The 17901-nt window shown below is 38.7% G+C and overlaps 1 protein-coding gene across 5 annotated transcripts in view; it reads right to left on the bottom strand.

Moving 5' to 3' along the window:
- Positions 1-5618: 5618 nt before the first annotated feature.
- LOC131191466 (olfactory receptor 13H1-like) overlaps positions 5619-17901 on the bottom strand; it is a 59985-nt gene continuing 47702 nt past the window's right edge. For 3 of the 5 annotated variants that reach the window (XR_009153499.1, XR_009153502.1, XR_009153500.1), the window contains exons 2-3: positions 7340-7501; positions 5619-5905 (exon numbers count right to left, since the gene is read on the bottom strand). The gene's annotated coding sequence lies outside the window, so the exon portion shown is untranslated. The remainder of the gene's footprint in view (positions 5906-7339; positions 7502-17901) is intronic. The other 2 variants (XR_009153508.1, XR_009153507.1) reach the window with 1 other exon arrangement.

Genomic DNA, 17901 nt, shown 5'->3' with positions numbered 1-17901 from the left:
ATTGCCAGGTCTTGCTGTTTCAGCAGAGTAAGGAAGATACTTAGGGATGATTCACACCCAGGCCAGTGTCTTTTTTCACTTTTACCATCAGGCAGAAGACATAGAAGTATAGCCAGCCAGACAAACAGGTTTTAAAGCACCTTCTACCCATGGACTGTCAGACTCCTAAACACAATATAGCACCACAAATTTCATTGGTGCCAATGTAGTTGTAATATTAATATACCATAAGATAATAAACCTCAGTAATATACATGTTGCACAGAATATGTTGTACCTATGGAAACATATGATTAGTTTTTTCCCTAACTACTTGTATAATGATTATCCTTTATATTATTCATGTTGTCTTGTATGAACTGTACCAGTAGAGGCTATACCAATTTTGTTGTATGCATAATGTATACAAGTGTTGTATACCTGATGTATACAAGCGTTAGATTAGTCATTGATTCCTCTGAATAACATTGACTGATTATGTACAATAAAGGCTTTGACTTTAATTATGTATCAGGATTGGCATATTTCTGATCTGCTCTATTAAACAGTAACATGTCTTGGATCCTAGAAAGCAGGAAACTGACCTTATTCTCCAAAACAAAAACAGATCCAGGAAACTACAGACCTATCAGCCTGACCTCAATACCAGGGAAGATTCTGGAAAAGATAATCAAGCAACGAATCACTGAACACCTAGAAGCAAACAAAGTAATAACCAAAAGCCAACATGGGTTTGTCAAAAACAGATCATGCCAGACTAATCTTATCGCATTCTTTGACAAAGTGACAAAATTAGTAGACCAGAGGAATGCTGTCGATATAATTTACTTGGACTTCAGTAAAGCATTTGATAAAGTAGACCATAACCTACTACTAGATAAAGTAGAAAAATGTGGGTTAGACAGCACCACCACCAGATGGATTCGTAACTGGCTGACCAACCACACTCAACGTGTAGTCCTCAACGGAACTACATCCACATGGAGGGAAGTATGCAGTGGAGTACCCCAAGGCTCTGTTTTAGGCCCAGTACTCTTCAACATCTTCATCAATGACTTGGACGAGGGGATAGATGGGGAACTCATCAAATTTGCAGATGACACCAAGCTGGCAGGAATAGCCAACACTCCAGAAGATAGGCTCAAGTTACAGAAAGATCTTGACAGACTTGAACATTGGGTGCTATCTAACAAAATGAAATTCAACAGTGAAAAAAGTAAGGTTCTACATTTAGGCCAAAAAACCAAAATGCACAGGTACCGTATATGTGGTATCTTGCTCAATAGTAGTAACTGTGAGAGGGATCTTGGAGTCCTAGTGGACAACCATTTAAATATGAGCCAGCAGTGTGCAGCAGCTGCCAAAAAAGCCAACACAGTTCTGGGCTGCATAAACAGAGGGATAGAATCAAGATCATGTGAAGTATTAATACCACTTTATAATGCCTTGGTAAGGCCACACTTGGAATATTGCATTCAGTTTTTGGCAATGCTCTATCAAATCCTGTTCCTGTCGAGAGTGGCGTTCCTCAAGGCAGCGTCCTTGGACTAACACTCTTCATACTATGATATATTAATGATATATTAATGATCTTTGTGAACATATCTCAAGTAATTGTGTTCTCTTTGTTTGACGATGTCAAACTATTTAACACCACTGACAATACATCTACAATTCAAAAAGACCTTGATCATCTAACCGCTTGGTCTAAAACTCCAATTCTCAACTAGCAAATGCTTAGTCTTACATATAGGAAAAAAGAACCCAAACACTAAGTACATACTTGATGGACATTACCTTACAGATGACCCCCATCCCGTTAAAGACCTTGGAGTTTTCATGTCAAATGATCTAAGTGCCAAAGCCCACTGCAAATACATAGCAAAAAAGGCTCTAAGAGTTGTAAACCTAATATTGCGTAGCTTCTTTTCCAAAAACACTACACTACTAACCAGAGCATATAAAACATTTGCTAGACCAATTCTAGAATACAGCTCACCTGTTTGGAACCCTCACCATATCTCTGACATCAATACAATTGAACGTGTCCAGAAATATTTTACAAGAAGAGTTCTCCATTCCTCTGTAAACAACAAAATACCTTATCCCACTAGACTTGAAATCCTAGGCTTAGAAAACTTGGAACTCCGTCGCCTTCGACAAGACCTAAGTTTAACTCATAGAATCATCTATTGTAATGTCCTTCCTGTTAAAGACTACTTCAGCTTTAATTGCAATAATACAAAGCAACCAATAGATTTAAACTTAATGTCAACTGCTTTAATCTAGATTGCAGAAAATATGACTTCTGTAACAGAATCATCAGTGTTTGGAATACTTTACCTGACTCTGTGGTCTCTTCCCATAATTGTAAAAGCTTTATCCTAAAACTTTCTACTATTGACCTCACCCCATTCCTAAGAGGACCATAAGGGGCGTGCATAAGCGCACAAACGTGCCTACCATTCCTGTCCTATTGTTTTGCTTTTCTTCTTCCTATATATATATATATGTTTATACCTCCTAATATTTACTCATATATATGTTTATATACTATATAACCTTTCTGTATGATACTTACATATATTGTTGTGACAAAATAAATAAATAAATAAATAAAAATAAATAAGTTTTGGTCGCCACGATGTAAAAAAGATGTTGAGAAAGAGTGCAGAGAAGAGCAACAAAGATGATTAGGGGACTGGAGGCTAAAACATATGAAGAACGGTTGCAGGAACTGTGTATGTCTAGTTTAATTAGCTCAAGCTTAATCCCTCCAAGACAGAGTGGCTGTGGATGCCGGCATCCCGATTCAGTCAGCTGCAGCCGCGGCTGACTGTTGGAGGCGAGTTATTGGCCCCAAAGGATAGGGTGAGCAACTTAGGTGTCCTCCTGGATGAACGGCTGTCGTTTGAAGATCATTTGACGGCCGTCTCCAGGAGGGCCTTCCACCAGGTTCGCCTGGTTCAGCAGTTGCGCCCCTTCCTTGATCGGGATGCCTTGTGCACAGTCACTCATGCGCTCGTTACCTCTCGCTTGGATTATTGTAATGCTCTCTACATGGGGCTCCCCTTGAGGTGCACTCAGAGGCTTCAGTTAGTCCAGAATGCAGCTGCGCGGGTGATAGAGGGAGCTTCGCGTAGCTCCTGCCAGCGCCTCCCAGGCTGCACTGGCTACCTGTGGCCTTTCAGGTGCACTTTAAGGTTTTGGTCACTACCTTTAAAGCGCTCCATGGCTTAGGGCCTGGGTACTTACGGGACCGCCTGCTGTTACCGCATGCCTCCCACCGACCCGTACGCTCTCACAGAGAGGGACTTCTCAGGGTGCCGTCCGCCAAGCAATGTCGGCTGGCGGCCCCCAGGGGAAGGTCCTTCTCTGTGGGGGCTCCCACACTCTGGAACAAGCTTCCCCCGGGTTTACGCTAAATACCTGACCTTCGGACATTCCGCCGCGAACTGAAGACACATCTTTTCATTCGCGCGGGGCTGGCTTAAATTTTATTGATTTTAAATTTTCTATTATTAATTTTAAGGGGTTTTAGTTTTATATATTTTAAAGTTTTTTAGGCCAATTATAAAATAAGTTTTTTAATTTGTATTTTAATTGTATATTGTATTGTCTGTTTTTACTTTTGGCTGTACACCACCCTGAGTCCTTCGGGAGAAGGGCGGTATAAAAATCAAATAAATAATAATAATAATAATAATGATGATGATGATGATGATGATGATAATAATAATAATAATAAATAAATAAAAAAGAAGGACTAGGGGAGACATGATAGCAGTGTTCCAATATCTCAGGGGTTGCCACAAAGAAGAGGGAGTCAAACTATTCTCCAAAACACCTGAGGGTAGAACAAGAAGCAATGGGTGGAAACTGATCAAGGAGAGAAGCAACTTAGAACTAAGGAGAAATTTCATGACAGTTAGAACAATTAATCAGTGGAACAACTTGCCTGCAGAAGTTGTGAATGCTCCAACAGAATTTTTTAAGAAAATGTTGGATAACCATTTGTCTGAAATGGTGTAGGGTTTTCTGCCTGGGCAGGGGGTTGGACTGGAAGACCTCCAAGGTCCCTTCCAACTCTGTTATTATTATTATTATTATTATTATTATTATTATTATTATTATTATTATTATTATTATTATTATTATTATTATTATTATTATTATTATTATTACATCCACACAGCCCGCACCCTGCTCTCTTTTAAAAGACCTTGAACCCTTTTCTGCTTCCTCATTACTGGGCCTCAATGACATGACTCCGTTTCTGAATTGGAATCATTGTTATGAATGTTTTTGTATTCTGCACTTCTCCATATCAACTTTAACACGGCTCTAAGTTATTACCATTTGTTTTAACCATTGTAACTTGTGTTCAGATAAATAGCTTCCAAATTCCCCAGCAAGAGCCACCAGTGGTCCTGAGTGATTGTGACACAGATTTGGAGGTCTCTGGGAACAAAATGAGTCTACATTTGGCTATGGGAAGTTAAGACTGAAAACATATCTAGTTCTGCTGAAATTAACAGCTGAATCCTCTTTACGTTGGGTTCTTGAAATATTAATTAGCTTGGCCCTCAGTTCTCACTAAAATCCAGTTTGGCAAATCCCATTGATTGAAATCTCAAAAAGGAATCTGCATTCTTTCTAGTTGAAATTATTACAGATTTTACAGGTTGAATCTTACTTAGTATTCTCCAGTTTAGCCAGGAGAGTTACCCACTAGCTTTTGCTGCTATCTGCTTCCTGCTGTTTTTTTCATATTTATTTATTCTTGTATTTTGTCAAGCAGGTATTTGATAACAGATACAAGTGTAAACATAATTATGAATACATGAAATGGATATGAATAAAAGGAAACATTAGGTAGACATGCTGGTGCGCTTAAGCACGCCGCTTAAAGACCTCTTAGGAATGGGGTGAGGTCAACAATAGTTCTTAGGTTAAAGTTTTGAGGGTTTGGGGAAGAAACCAAGGAGTCAGGTAGTGCATTCCAGGCATTCGTTCACTTGAATACAATATATTGCAATCTTCTCAGCTTTCTGCATGTGCAGGTATCACAGATGGACAATGACTTGTTGACTACATCATGGAACCGAGGATGCACAGAGTAGCCTAGATTTAACAGAAAAGTGTATCTAGACTTTGTGAGAAGATGAGATCCAGACCTTGGAACAGCAGAATTCACAGTAATTTGGCCTGTATCATTAATCTGCTGCTGTTGCCCTCTTGTTGGATGCTGTCTTATTTGGCAGGTGAATGGATAGGAAGAAGATGGCCACCAATTTTTAAATTCAGAATACATTTTTCTTATATTATGGAGCAAATGCCAAGCCTTAATAAAACAGGAGGTTAACCACAAAATCTCTATGGCCTTGGATTCCAATCTAGGGTTTTCATATAAGAATCTCAATAGTTTGCTAATATTGTATGAAGAGATGCATCTGGTTTTTTGTTAAGTGACGCCAAGCTTTGAATCAATGATGCATTTTGTTGCACAGGTCTGCTCCCCCATAGAAATGATTGGTAACCAGGTCAATTATGTAGGAATAATGAAAGATGAAAAGGAAATAAATAAAGCACTTAACAGGGCAGGGCATAATGCACAACACTCGTTTTATTGAAGCAATTTTCAAAGATTTAAAAAAGCAAAGTCTTTCCCTCTTTTCCACCCATAAACCATTTAAAAATAATCATTTGTGTGCAAAGAAACTCATTGTTGCCAATGTGTGGAGTGCAAGAATAAAATCAAACTGTTCTACGTGGTTATATAAGGAATAATATCATTTTCATCACAGGAGGAGGAAGAGAAATACTGGATCATCAAACTCAGAGCTGGCAGCCATGGGTCCATTTTGACAGATCTTTTCCTTTGCAGTTGTTTCTCCAGGCTACCCTAAAAATAAGAATACAAATTAAAAATAAGCATAATGCGTGCCTTTGTTGATCACACATATGTTTGTTTCTTTGACAATTTCAGATGATGTAATTCTTCATTAAATGTATTCATTCATTTTTCCTCTTCTTGGACTTTCTTTCTTAATTGTTAATTTACTTCCCTCCAGATTAAAATGAAAAGAACTACGATTGTTTTAGTTATATTTCTCACAATAAAATTTACATGGCACTGCTGCTCAATATAGTTTGGACTCCCACATAACCTTGCCAGAGTCCAGGCCAACCATTGCCCAGTGCAGTTAAGATCCAGAGTATCGGATCTTTAATTAAGATCGGGTAAGCACTAAAAAGCTCACTATCCAACATGCTTGAGAATAGCACATAACAGAGTATATTTAACAAGTTTATGCTTTGGTCCTAGATCAGGGGTGTCAAACTCAAGGCCCATGGGCCAGATACAGCCCGCAATGTGGTCAGATCTGGCCTACAGGGCTGTTCTGGTCTACCCAGTGCGAAAAGGAAAGATCAGGCCATGTGGCTTTGGCCCGGTCTACCTGATGCGAAGGGGAAACATCACAGCAGTTTGGCGAGTGGTGTCAAGATAGCCACGCCCACCCGGTTGGCCATGCCCACATACTTGCCCCCTGCTCCTCCCCAGTGTTGGAGACACTGTTTAAGGCATTTCTGGATTGAAAAGATCAACTGGTGACATCACCACTGCTGGGAGGATGCCCATAGAGGCTCCTTTCATGTCCCAGTCAAGGACCTGGAGCAAATGATGAGAGCTCAGCCTACCACATAGCAGCACTCAGGTTGGAATAGAATAGAATCATCTATTGCAATGTCCTTCCTGTTAAAGACTACTTCAGCTTCAATCACAACAATACAAGAGCAACCAATAGATTTAAACTTAATGTTAACCACTTCAATCTTGATTGCAGAAAATATGACTTCTGTAACAGAGTTGTTAATGCTTGGAACACACTACCTGACTCTGTGGTTTTTTCTCAAAATCCCCAAAGCTTTAACCAAAAACTGTCTACTATTGACCTCACCCCATTCCTAAGAGGTCTGTAAGGAGTGTGCATAAGAGCACAAACGTGCCTACCGTTCCTGTCCTATTGTTTCCTTTCATTATATCCAATTAATATAGTTATTACATACTCATACTCATACTTATATATATTTATGCTTATATAGTGTATAGTTATTTCATGCTTATGCTTACATATACTGTGTGACAAAATAAATAAATAAATAAATAAATAAAATAAATTTCACATGTTTTGTTTTTCTAGTGAAATAGGTGAAATAGATAGTAGGTCAGGTCAGGAAGCAACCCTGCAAGGAGTACAAGCATACCACCTCATTGTGTCAATTCTCTTGAATTTTGAAAGTTTGTTAAAGCTTTCCTCTACAATATGTGTCTTACCACTGCAAAGCTTATTACAGCCATTAGCCGTAGGGCCCTGGTTGTTGTTGCACCACCACCAGCTGTTTATCTGGAAAATCCCATAGTCACGACTGCCATCCCAGTTTGGCCGCCCCACAGCTCGAGTGTTGTACGCATTCTGATAAAAAGCCATGCAGACCCCTGGAAGAAAGCAAACAGGCATAGGGCTATAAAAGGCATGTGCTGTAAATGAAAAAGCTGTCCTAGCTTTTTAAATAGAACATTTAAAACAGAATGTTTAACCATATATTCATTCTTCCTGAACCAAAGAAGGACCTGAGAAGTCCAACACATATTGGATACCTTCAGGAGAATTTGGAATAAAACTGAATCTTGTCTCCAAGATATTCCTGCCATTGTTAATGGCACATAAAGCCACTTCTCCTTCTTTCTCTCTTCTTAAACTGGGCTTTCCAAGGAGGAGGTACTTTTCCATTGTGGGACTTTTGCACTACCACAAATGTGGAAAATTCAAAAACCGAAGTGGTCTAATCACACTCCCATTCTGCTGTTGCGCCAAACAGGCAATGAAATGGATATTGATCACATTCTTAAAATTAAAGGGTTTTATGCAGGGTGAAGTGTGAGGTCTGCCTAGACATTTGGGCTTTTTATTCACTGAGTGGGCTGGATGAAGTCTTTCTAAGAAGGAAGTTCCCCCTTAGCATCCGCCTTGCAAACCTGGAACTTGCAAAGGTGGAGAAAAAGATTGAGTAAACTCACAGTTGCCCAAACTGTAGCCATAATATCCATTCATGCCATTTCGTTTCAGAAATGAAGCCAGTCCACATTTGGAATATCGTTTGACTACACTGGCCGCAATGAGGAGGAAGAGGAGGATGAGCACTAACGCCTTCATTGCCTCGGCTTCTTGGAAGATGATGTCTGATTTTTCCAGGATGGCTACTGGATTTTATAGTCACAGCTTGAGAAACTGGCTCCTTTGGAGGGATGGTAAACAGAGTATGTAGCAATAAGATTTCCCCAATCTGTGGTTATTATGGATTGACAAGCAGAGACAGTTGAGGAGAAAAAACCAATGAGGAAGAAAAAGAAAGGGCACGGATGTTTATTTATTTATTTTATTTATTTAATTAATTAATTTTTTCATAACAATATACACAAGCATAACACAAAAGATTATATAATATATAAACATATATATGAGGAGAACAAGGAAGTATAAGCATATATATATATATATATATATATAGGGGAAGAAACAATAGGACAGGAACGGTAGGCACATTTGTGCTCTTATGCACGCCCCTTAGAGTCCTCTTAGGAATGGGGTGAGGTCAACAGTGGATAGATTTTGAATAAAGCTTTTGGGGTTATGAGAAGAGACCACAGAGTCAGGTAATGCATTCCAAGCATAGATAATTCTGTTACAGAAATCGTGTTTTCTGCAATGCAAACTGGAGCGGTTGACATTAAGTTTAAATCTGTTGGTAGCTCTTGTGTTATTGTAGTTGAAACTGAAGTAGTCATTGGTAGGAAGAACATTACAACGGATGATTCTATGAGCTAAACCCAGGACCTGTCGAAGGCAACGGAGTTCCAAGTTTTCTAAACCCAGGATATCAAGTCTGGTGGAATAAGGTATTTTATTGATTATGGAGGAGTGGAGAACTCTTCTCGTAAAATACCTTTGGACACGTTCAACTGTATTGATGTCAGAAATATGGTATGGATTCCAGACAGGTGAGCAGTAATCAAGAATTGGCCTAGCAAATGTTTTATATGCTATGGTCAGTAGTGTGGTGTTTTTGGAAAAGAAGCTACGTAGAATTAAGTTTACAACTCTTAGAGCCTTTTTTGCTATGTAGTTGCAGTGGGCTTTGGCATTTAGATCATTAGATATAAAAACTCCAAGGTCTTTGACAAGGTGGGTGTCATCTGTAAGGTAATATGTAATATCCAATATGTAAGACTGAGCATTTGCTGATTGAGATTTGGAGTTGCCAAATTTTAGACCAAGCGGTTAGATGATCAAGGTCTTTTTGAATTGTAGATGTATTGTCAATGGTGTTAAAAAGCTTGACATCGTCAGCAAAGAGAACACAGTTACTTGAGATATGGTCACAAAGATCATTTATGTATATTATAAAGAGAGTTGGTCCAAGAACACTACCTTGAGGAACACCACTCTTGACAGGAACAGGATTTGATAGAGCATTACTAATTTTAACTACTTGTTGTCTGTTTGACAGAAAAGCAGATATCCAATTGTGTAGGGGTCCTGAAATGCCATAGGATTTTAATTTTAGGAGAAGTTTATCATGTACTACTGAGTCAAAAGCTTTACAGAAGTCTATGTATATTGCATCTATTGTTTTACCTAGATCAAGATATGTAGTCCATAGGTTTTACAGTGGAGAAGTTGTAAGTTGCATGATAATTTTTTTCTGAAGCCAAATTGTTTATTTGAGAGTAGGTTGTGTATTTCTAAGTGGAAGGTAATGAATTGGTTGATGATAGATTCCATTACTTTGCAGGCGACGCAGCATAGGGAGATTGGTCTCTAATTTTCAACTAAGCTGGGGTCGCTTTTTTTGAAGATTGGAATGACTATGGCTGGTGGCCAGAGATTAGGAAGGGAACTGGTTATGAAAGTTTTATTAAAGATTATACTTAGGGGTTCTGCTAAATTAGTAGAAAGTTTTTTTAAGAAGTAAGCACATAGTCTATCAGGTCCAATGGATAGAGATGGTTTCAAGTTGCAAAGAGCTTTTCCAACATTATCTTCTGTGAAATCTATATGTGTTAGGTCGTCATACTCATTGCTTGTACAATTTGGGAATGTCGGATATGTGTCATCACTGTTGACAAAAACTGAGCCAAAGAATGTGTTAAAGAGGTTTGCTTTAGTTGTTTCGTCATTGTATTCTTTGCCGTTAGAATCTTTTAGTGGTGGGATGGATTTAGAGTCTTTAAGCTTATTGTTCACAAAATTATAGAAGGCACGACTGGAATTTGTGAAGAAGATCCTCTTCTTGCTTGGTGTGGTAATTTGTGCATTCAGTTTTTATTTGATTGCATATAATTCTGTAGCGATTTTTAAAATTTGCTACATAGCCCTTTTTGTTTCTTCTCCAGAGGGATTTTTTTTTAGATTGAAGCTTTTTTATTGATATGGGTAGTTTGCTTTTCCTGATCTTGGTGGTAGTTTGTGGTACGTGTAGTTTAATGACTCTATTGATTTCAAGTAGGAAAACTCTATAGTGGTCTTCAGCAGTTATACAGGTTGAGAACAGATTTTGCCAGTCCAGAGATGAAAGATCGTTGTTTATAAGGTCATAGTTGGCTTTTTTGAAATTGTAGTTAGGAATGCTATTGATATGACGATTTAAGTAATGACGTATATTAAGATGGAAGTCAATCATGCAATGATCACTGTTGAAAAAGGGTTCTTTTATTTGTAGTCCATAAATGGTATTGGTGTTGTTGCAGAAGATGAGGTCAAGGCAGTTGTTGAGTCTTGTACTGTTAGTTAAAGTTGTTCAAGACCTAGGTTTGTAACAGCGTTGTATATTGTAGTATGGATTGGATCAGTTGTACATTCATTTGTTATCCAGTTAATGAGAGGTAGATTTAGGTCACCCAGGAAGATGAGGGGATATGGCCAAGAGGTAGCCCATGTTAGTAATGAGGTTAAAATATTAGCATGAGTAATGTCGTAGTTAGGGGCTCTGTAGCATAGTATGAATCGAAGTGTGGTGTTAGATGATAGGTCGCATACAATAGTTTCAGGAAGAGAAAGTTTGTGTGCAACTTGAATGTTTTTTAGATTCAGTGACTTTTTGTAAAAAATAGCCACTCCACCACCTCTTCGGTTTTCACGATCTGATCGGTGAACTTGATATTCTTTGTTTGAAATGATGGAGTCAGGAAGGGATGAGTTCAGCCATGTTTCACAAACAAATATAATATCAAATGTACTGTTTAGCAGGAGGATAAATTCAGGTAATTTGTTAACAATACTTCTTGCATTCATCAATTTACATTTAAAATCTGTAGAGAGTGATTTGAAGAGGTAAGGGGCGTGCATACCTAGTTTTGGATGTTAGTTGGTTGAGGGATATGTATAACTGGTGGTTGTATAGGAGGTTGGATGGGTGGATGGATGTTTTGGGTGGTGAGTGTTTGGATGTGATGGAGGGTTGCGGAATCAGTGGACTGTAAACCATGAAAAAGGTTTAACTGTCATTTTCAATTTCATAAAAAGCCAAACCTAACTAACCGTGGGTGAGAAGAGCATTTTTGGCACCTGAGGAGATCCTGGGTCAAAGGAATCTGCATGAGGGGTAACCAAAATATACAAGTGGGGGCTGCAACTGTGTGATTGAAGCTCAACCATTTTATGATCTTGCACATGAAAAAAGAACAGGATGTTCATTGTATGGTGGCTTCTGACATATTTATTTTTCAGACCCCCACTCATAGACAGTCCTCTCTGGGGGACCCAATGCTTATCTGAGTTTACTTTTTGTTTGTTTCAATTACATCTCTCTCTCTCTCCCCTCCCCCCCTCACACACACACATTTTATATTTGTCTTTTATATAGATAAAAAGTCTTAATAAAAATTACATTAAAGAAATGAGAAATGCCCTCCATCCTCTCAATTATTCTTTTCAGAAATATGGAGAAAAAGATCAGTTTTTCAATTCCAAATTTGTACTTTTATGAAGCATCCATACATGCCCAGGGGAACAGAGAACGAAAAAAAAAATGGCATAGTTACATGTCATAATATCATAAACCAATAAGTTTATCTCCTTGTCCCCTTGATTATTGGAAGCCATTACACAAACAAGCTGAGAGAACAAGTTTGGAAATGAAAGCTTGTATATCTTTCAGGTTGCAGGTTGACCTGGCTGAATTTACACAATTTGAATCAATATAAACACTGAAGTCATTTCTCTTAAATAACTGCCCTTACTGGTCACTGAATCTTTTAAATAAAATCAATGCCAGGCATACTTACTGGAAACTTTGGCTAAAAGATGTGACAATAAACAATTTTAGACTTTGTTGTGTGCTAGGCCAGTGTCTCTTATCTGACTGGGAAAAAAAAGATCTAAGATCCCTTTATCCACTTTGTTTTTAGATCCAAAGCAAACTTGTGATTCAATTTTCAGGGAAACCTTTTAGCAGTGCTGGCTCAAGACTACATGGCACTGGTAGGCCAAATTGAGTGACAGCTCCACTTCTAGTTGATGCAAAGAGTCAGCACTCCCAAAGCGGTGGCTCAGGGGCTAGGATGTTGAGCTTGTAGATCGAAAGGTCGGCAGCTCAGCGGTTCAAATCCCTAGTGTGGCCATGTAACGGGGTGAGCTCCCGTTACTTGTCCCAGCTTCTGGCAACCTAGCAGTTTCGAAAGCATGTAAAAATGTAAGTAGAGAAAATAGGGACCACCCTTGGTGGGAAGGTAACAGCGTTCTGTGCACCTTTGGCGTTGAGTCATGCCGGCCACATGACCACGGAGACGTCTTCGGACAGCGCTGACTCTTCGGCCTTGAAATGGAGATGAGCACCGCCCCCTAGAGTCAGGAGCGACTAGCACATATGTGCGAGGGGAACCTTTACCTTTTTAATCCACTACCTTCTTTGCCTTAGCCCAAAACTGACCCTGCCTTTAAGCACACTTATATATTCTACAATTGACTCCCCCTCTTACATGCATTTCATATAAACGATAGACTCAGGGTGAGATGCAATACAGCTGATACATTTGCAGATGTAGCGCAAACTAGCAATAGACTTAAGCAATGGTATATCCTGAGTGCTTCATTGTCCAGTTACATATTGTATCAATGCAATAAATGAAGTATTTAGTAAAAAGAGCATCATCATGATTGGAAAACAGGTCTATATTTATTCTATTTTATCCAGACAAGGTGATCAATTCAATTCAGTCTATTACAGCCATAGACTAGAGACCAGAACAAATAAAAACACTCAATAAAATATACAATTAAGAATTCTACAATAAAATAATAAATAACAGATAAAATCTATGATAAAATCCAGTCTATCAATTACACATGGTCTAACTAATTAATAAATAAATAAATAAATAAATAAATAACTATACTAAAATTATAATCCATAAATGGTGTGGCCCATAGTCAGTTTATTACTAAAGGGAAAGGAATAAGCAGTGCAAAGGATTTGCCACATCTGTTGTATAAAATAGCTATGGTGGATTAGACACATGTTTTCAATGAATCCTCAGTGCTCCTGTGCAGAATTTAGCCACTTGTGCTGTAGTTTTGGATTGTTCATTCTTAAGCAGCCACTGGAGATAAGCAGCGTCGGAACGGCCGGATACCTAGCAATAATTGGAAGGATATGTTTTTTCCGAATCTCTGTGTAAAAGGAACATTGAAGGAGTATGTGATCAACGGTCTCCATTTCTTCTGATCCACAGGAACAGAGTTTTTCAGTCAATGGTATCTTTTTATACTTGTACAGGAAGCACATGGCAACGGGTGAGCGAAAATGCTTTTTGATGGTTTGCAGACTCCAACTGTCTAAGATAGCTGGCAGGAGTAACAACATATCTAATGGTGTCTGGAGCCAGAAACAATGGAGTTTTCTCTAAGTCTCTTTGCCTTTTAATGTCCTCTGCCCTTTGTCTCAAGGTTTGTTTTGCTTGGCCGTAGTCCAACTTGAGTATTGCAGCTGGGAAGAAGCCTAGTTTGGTAAAGTTGGACTTGACAGCATTGGTCCATGACGAGGAGAATTTGTCTTGGAGGATTAATGGAACAACACCTTGCAGAAAGAAGTTAAGCTTTAGCCAGAGATTTAAAGACACTATACAGATTCTTGCTTCAACTTTTGTCAATCCTGTCTCTAGGCGCAGATGTGCATTTGAGACAACAGCACAGCATCTAGAGAATTGCTGTAGTAAATTTGGATTGAACTTTTTCTAATGGTGTGAAACAGGAAGCTGAGTGTCTAAGCAAGGTCCCATAAAGAAGTTGTGCTAGTGACTTGGCCAGAAAAAGTTTAATTGCGGTAGGAACATAGTATCGTCCCTTTGTGTGGAAAAATTTAAGGATGGCGCTTGCTGATCTTTAGCCCAAGGCAGCCGCATGGTCACCATGTGCTTTTCTTCAACCAGTGGCCTGGATGACCACCCCCAAGTATTTGAAGCTGGTTACCTGCTCTATATTATGGCTATTTAGATACTATGAATAGAGTTTTGGCCTTTTTGCAAAGGCTATAATCTTTGTTTTCTCATAATTTATATCCAGTTTGTTATAATTACAATACTGGATGAGGGCTCGCAAGGCTCTTTTAAGGCCTACTGGTGTCCTGGAGAGGATCCCGGTGTCATCTGCATAGAGCAGCATGGTGATGCTACGATCACCTATTGTTTTGGGGGTTGTAATTTAGTTTATTTAACCATTGTTAAAGCAAGGGAACCAAAATGCACCCCTGTTTAACCCACTTTTGAGTTTTGACTGACTTCGAGAGGGAGCCTTGCATATTATACCTCACCTTGAGGGATGTTTTAGTATGTAAGGCACGTAATAGATGAAGAAAAATGTGGTCAATTGAGGCAGCTTCCAACTTCTCCAGGTAACCATATCAAAGGCTGCCTTGAGATCTATAAAGCCGGTGTATAATGATACAGGTCTATTTAATACATATTTTTCAGTCATATGACAGAGAACTCAGCACTTATTTATGGTGTCTCTCCCCACTCTCAACCCGGCTTGCTCTTCAGCGATCAAGTTCTCAAGATCCAGCCACTCCTTTAATTTATCTTGGAGGTGTTTGGTGTAAAGTTTGCGGATTATATTTAGCAGATTTATTGGTCTGTAATTGGCAGGGTCATCTCTCTTTCCTTTTTTAAAAATTAGGCCAATGATTGCCAAGCCCCAATCTTCTGGGACATTGCCAGTGGAGTCGATATATATAAGTACGCTGCCAGAACTGGTATCTACCACTCCAAATTGTTCTTTAATAATTCAGCAGAAATGAAGTCAGCTCCTGAGGCCTTCCCAGTCCTGAGTTGGCCAATGAAAGATTTAATTTCAGACTCTAAAACTGGGAGCCAGTCAGGTAAATCCTTCATTGTATCCCTTAGACTCTCGCTGGACAGGTCTTCATACATTCTCCGAAAGTGAAGTTCCCAGGTTTTAGGAAGTATACGGGTGTCTATGAATACGGGTATGAATTCTGTCAGTAGCACATTACTTTGGAGGTGGTTGAGAGATTGACCCCACCTTCTCCCCCATTCTGCTCCTGCCGTCCCCATCTTTTAATTAGGCGGCAGTATTTCACTTTGTAGTATTTTATTTATATCTTTAGTTTTATATACATTTATCTTTTATGATTGTAAGCCAGCCAGAGTTGCCCTGGGTAAGATGGACAACCAACGTTTTACAAAATAAAATAAAATATAAAGCAAAATAAAATAAAATAAAATAATAATGCCATCACAGATTCCTGTGGAATCTGTGGACCAAGAAGGACCATGAGAGCACTATGTTGCTTCTGTAAACATCATTAAACATGCAAATTCATTAGAGGAAAACAAAAATCATGCACCTTGGGAAAGAGTAAAAAAACAAACAAATCCTGCAGCCTGGATAGGAAGCTGATCCATCAGGCATGTAAAGGGTAGTGAAAAGTCCAGCTTGCCTTGTTTTCTCTGAAGACTCAGAGGAATTCAGCAGCAATTCTTGCTTCATTTTTCTCTAGAAGCACAAAAGTTTGCTTTGCAAATATCTGAAGTAAAATTATCGGTCCAGTTCAAAGGTGGAATTCATTTACCTTCCCTACCGTTCGCAAATGTCAGCGCATGCCTCTTTGCACCTCTGCGCATGTGTACAGCCTTCTGTGCATGCACAGTAGTCGCACATTATGTCTGGGCGAGTGGATGGAGCCTCCCGCAGTCACCACTACCGGCTCGTGCGACCCGGAGAGAACCAGCTGAATCCCACCACTGGTCCAGTTCTGTATGGGGCACACTTAAATCCTGGTATTGGTTATACTTTATACTTTTCAGTGCAAATATCATAGTAATGATTTACTGATCAACTACAAGTAATTAAATTCATTATTACAAACAGCAGGGGAGCCACAAATTAAACGCCCATTACTCCTAGCCATGCCTTCCTTAGCACCACTTAGCTATCTTACTATTTTATTTAAAAATGTCTTTCTTTCTTTCTTTCTTTCTTTCTTTCTTTCTTTCTTTCTTTCTTTCTTTCTTATTATGTGCAGTTACAAAATGTAAAGCAAATAAATGCTGTATGGCATTATAGGTATTTTCAAGAATGGATATATGTTTGCAGAATAATGGGGGCTAACAATGGTATAAAAATATTATAATTATATATTTATATGCTGCCCCAATCAAAAGATTCTGTGTGGCTCAAGCAAAATGATACAACAGAAAACATCCATCCGGTTTAAATAAAAAGAAACCGCAACTGCTATATAAACCATTTAAAAAATAAAGTGACGGACTTCTAGTGACTCCGCTGTGTTGATGGCAGTCTTTTTCAGACCGCTAGCTCCATGATCATGTAGAGCCGCTCAGACAGTGCAAATCAGCTGTCTGGCGGCTCGGAAACCTTTCCCTTGAATAAAGAGGGAAAGGTGAGCATTCGGGCTGAAGTAGAGCCCCTCGGAAAGCCCCAGGAAAGTTTCTGGAGGCTTGAGGGTGAGTGCTCCTTCTCAAGCCCGGAAAAGCTCCAGATCCAGAGTGCTTCTGCCTTAATGGCAGAACAAAACGCTGCGTCCACTTCTGCGATCGATATGGACCTGTGAATTGATTTTTAACGCAGACGGAGCAAAAACAGGAGATCTGGCAGTTATTTGCAAGGAAATTCTAACTCCCTAACCAGAGGATACTTTGTTGTAAAGATTGGAGACGAAGAAAGGAAATGGTGTTTTGTTCTTTGAAAGCGAAAGTTAAGGAAGTGCTTGTTAAAGCAGTCTGTGTTGAAGCTACACGAAGATAAGAAGAAATTAAGTAAATGGAATGTACAAGAACTGAATTTTTTTTTATTATAGAGTTCAAGAGGAGAAGATTTACCGAAGTTTTCCATTTTCTTTTTTATCTTTTTTTGCCATTTGGCATATTATAGCTTAACAGGAAATGGCTTTTAAGTAAACAAAGCCAAATGTTATTAAGGACTGTGAAATCTCTCTAGTTCAAATACAGAAGTTAAAAGAAGATCTTAAGGAATATTTAAGGGCTTTTTTAAAGGAACTTTGGGAGGCTCAAATTTCTGTAATAGATCAAAAATTTAATGAAATGGAAAAAGAAATACTGGATTATAAAGATATGGTGGAAACTCAGAATAAGGATTTGGATTTAGAATACAATGTTGGGAATATGGGAATGAACTGGAGTTAAATGTTAGATTTAAATAAATTAAAAGGATAATGTTTATTTGATGGACATACAAATATGGACTATAAGATATATTTCCTAATTGACTTTGGATAGCCAAATACATTTTAGAAAGTAAATATGGATTATATTGAAGAATAACTCTTGATGGTGTAATA

The sequence above is a fragment of the Ahaetulla prasina genome, chromosome 2 (genome assembly GCF_028640845.1).
Source record: "Ahaetulla prasina isolate Xishuangbanna chromosome 2, ASM2864084v1, whole genome shotgun sequence".
Taxonomy (NCBI): Eukaryota; Metazoa; Chordata; class Lepidosauria; order Squamata; family Colubridae; genus Ahaetulla; species Ahaetulla prasina.
This window is presented reverse-complemented; position numbering and strand designations above follow the sequence as displayed.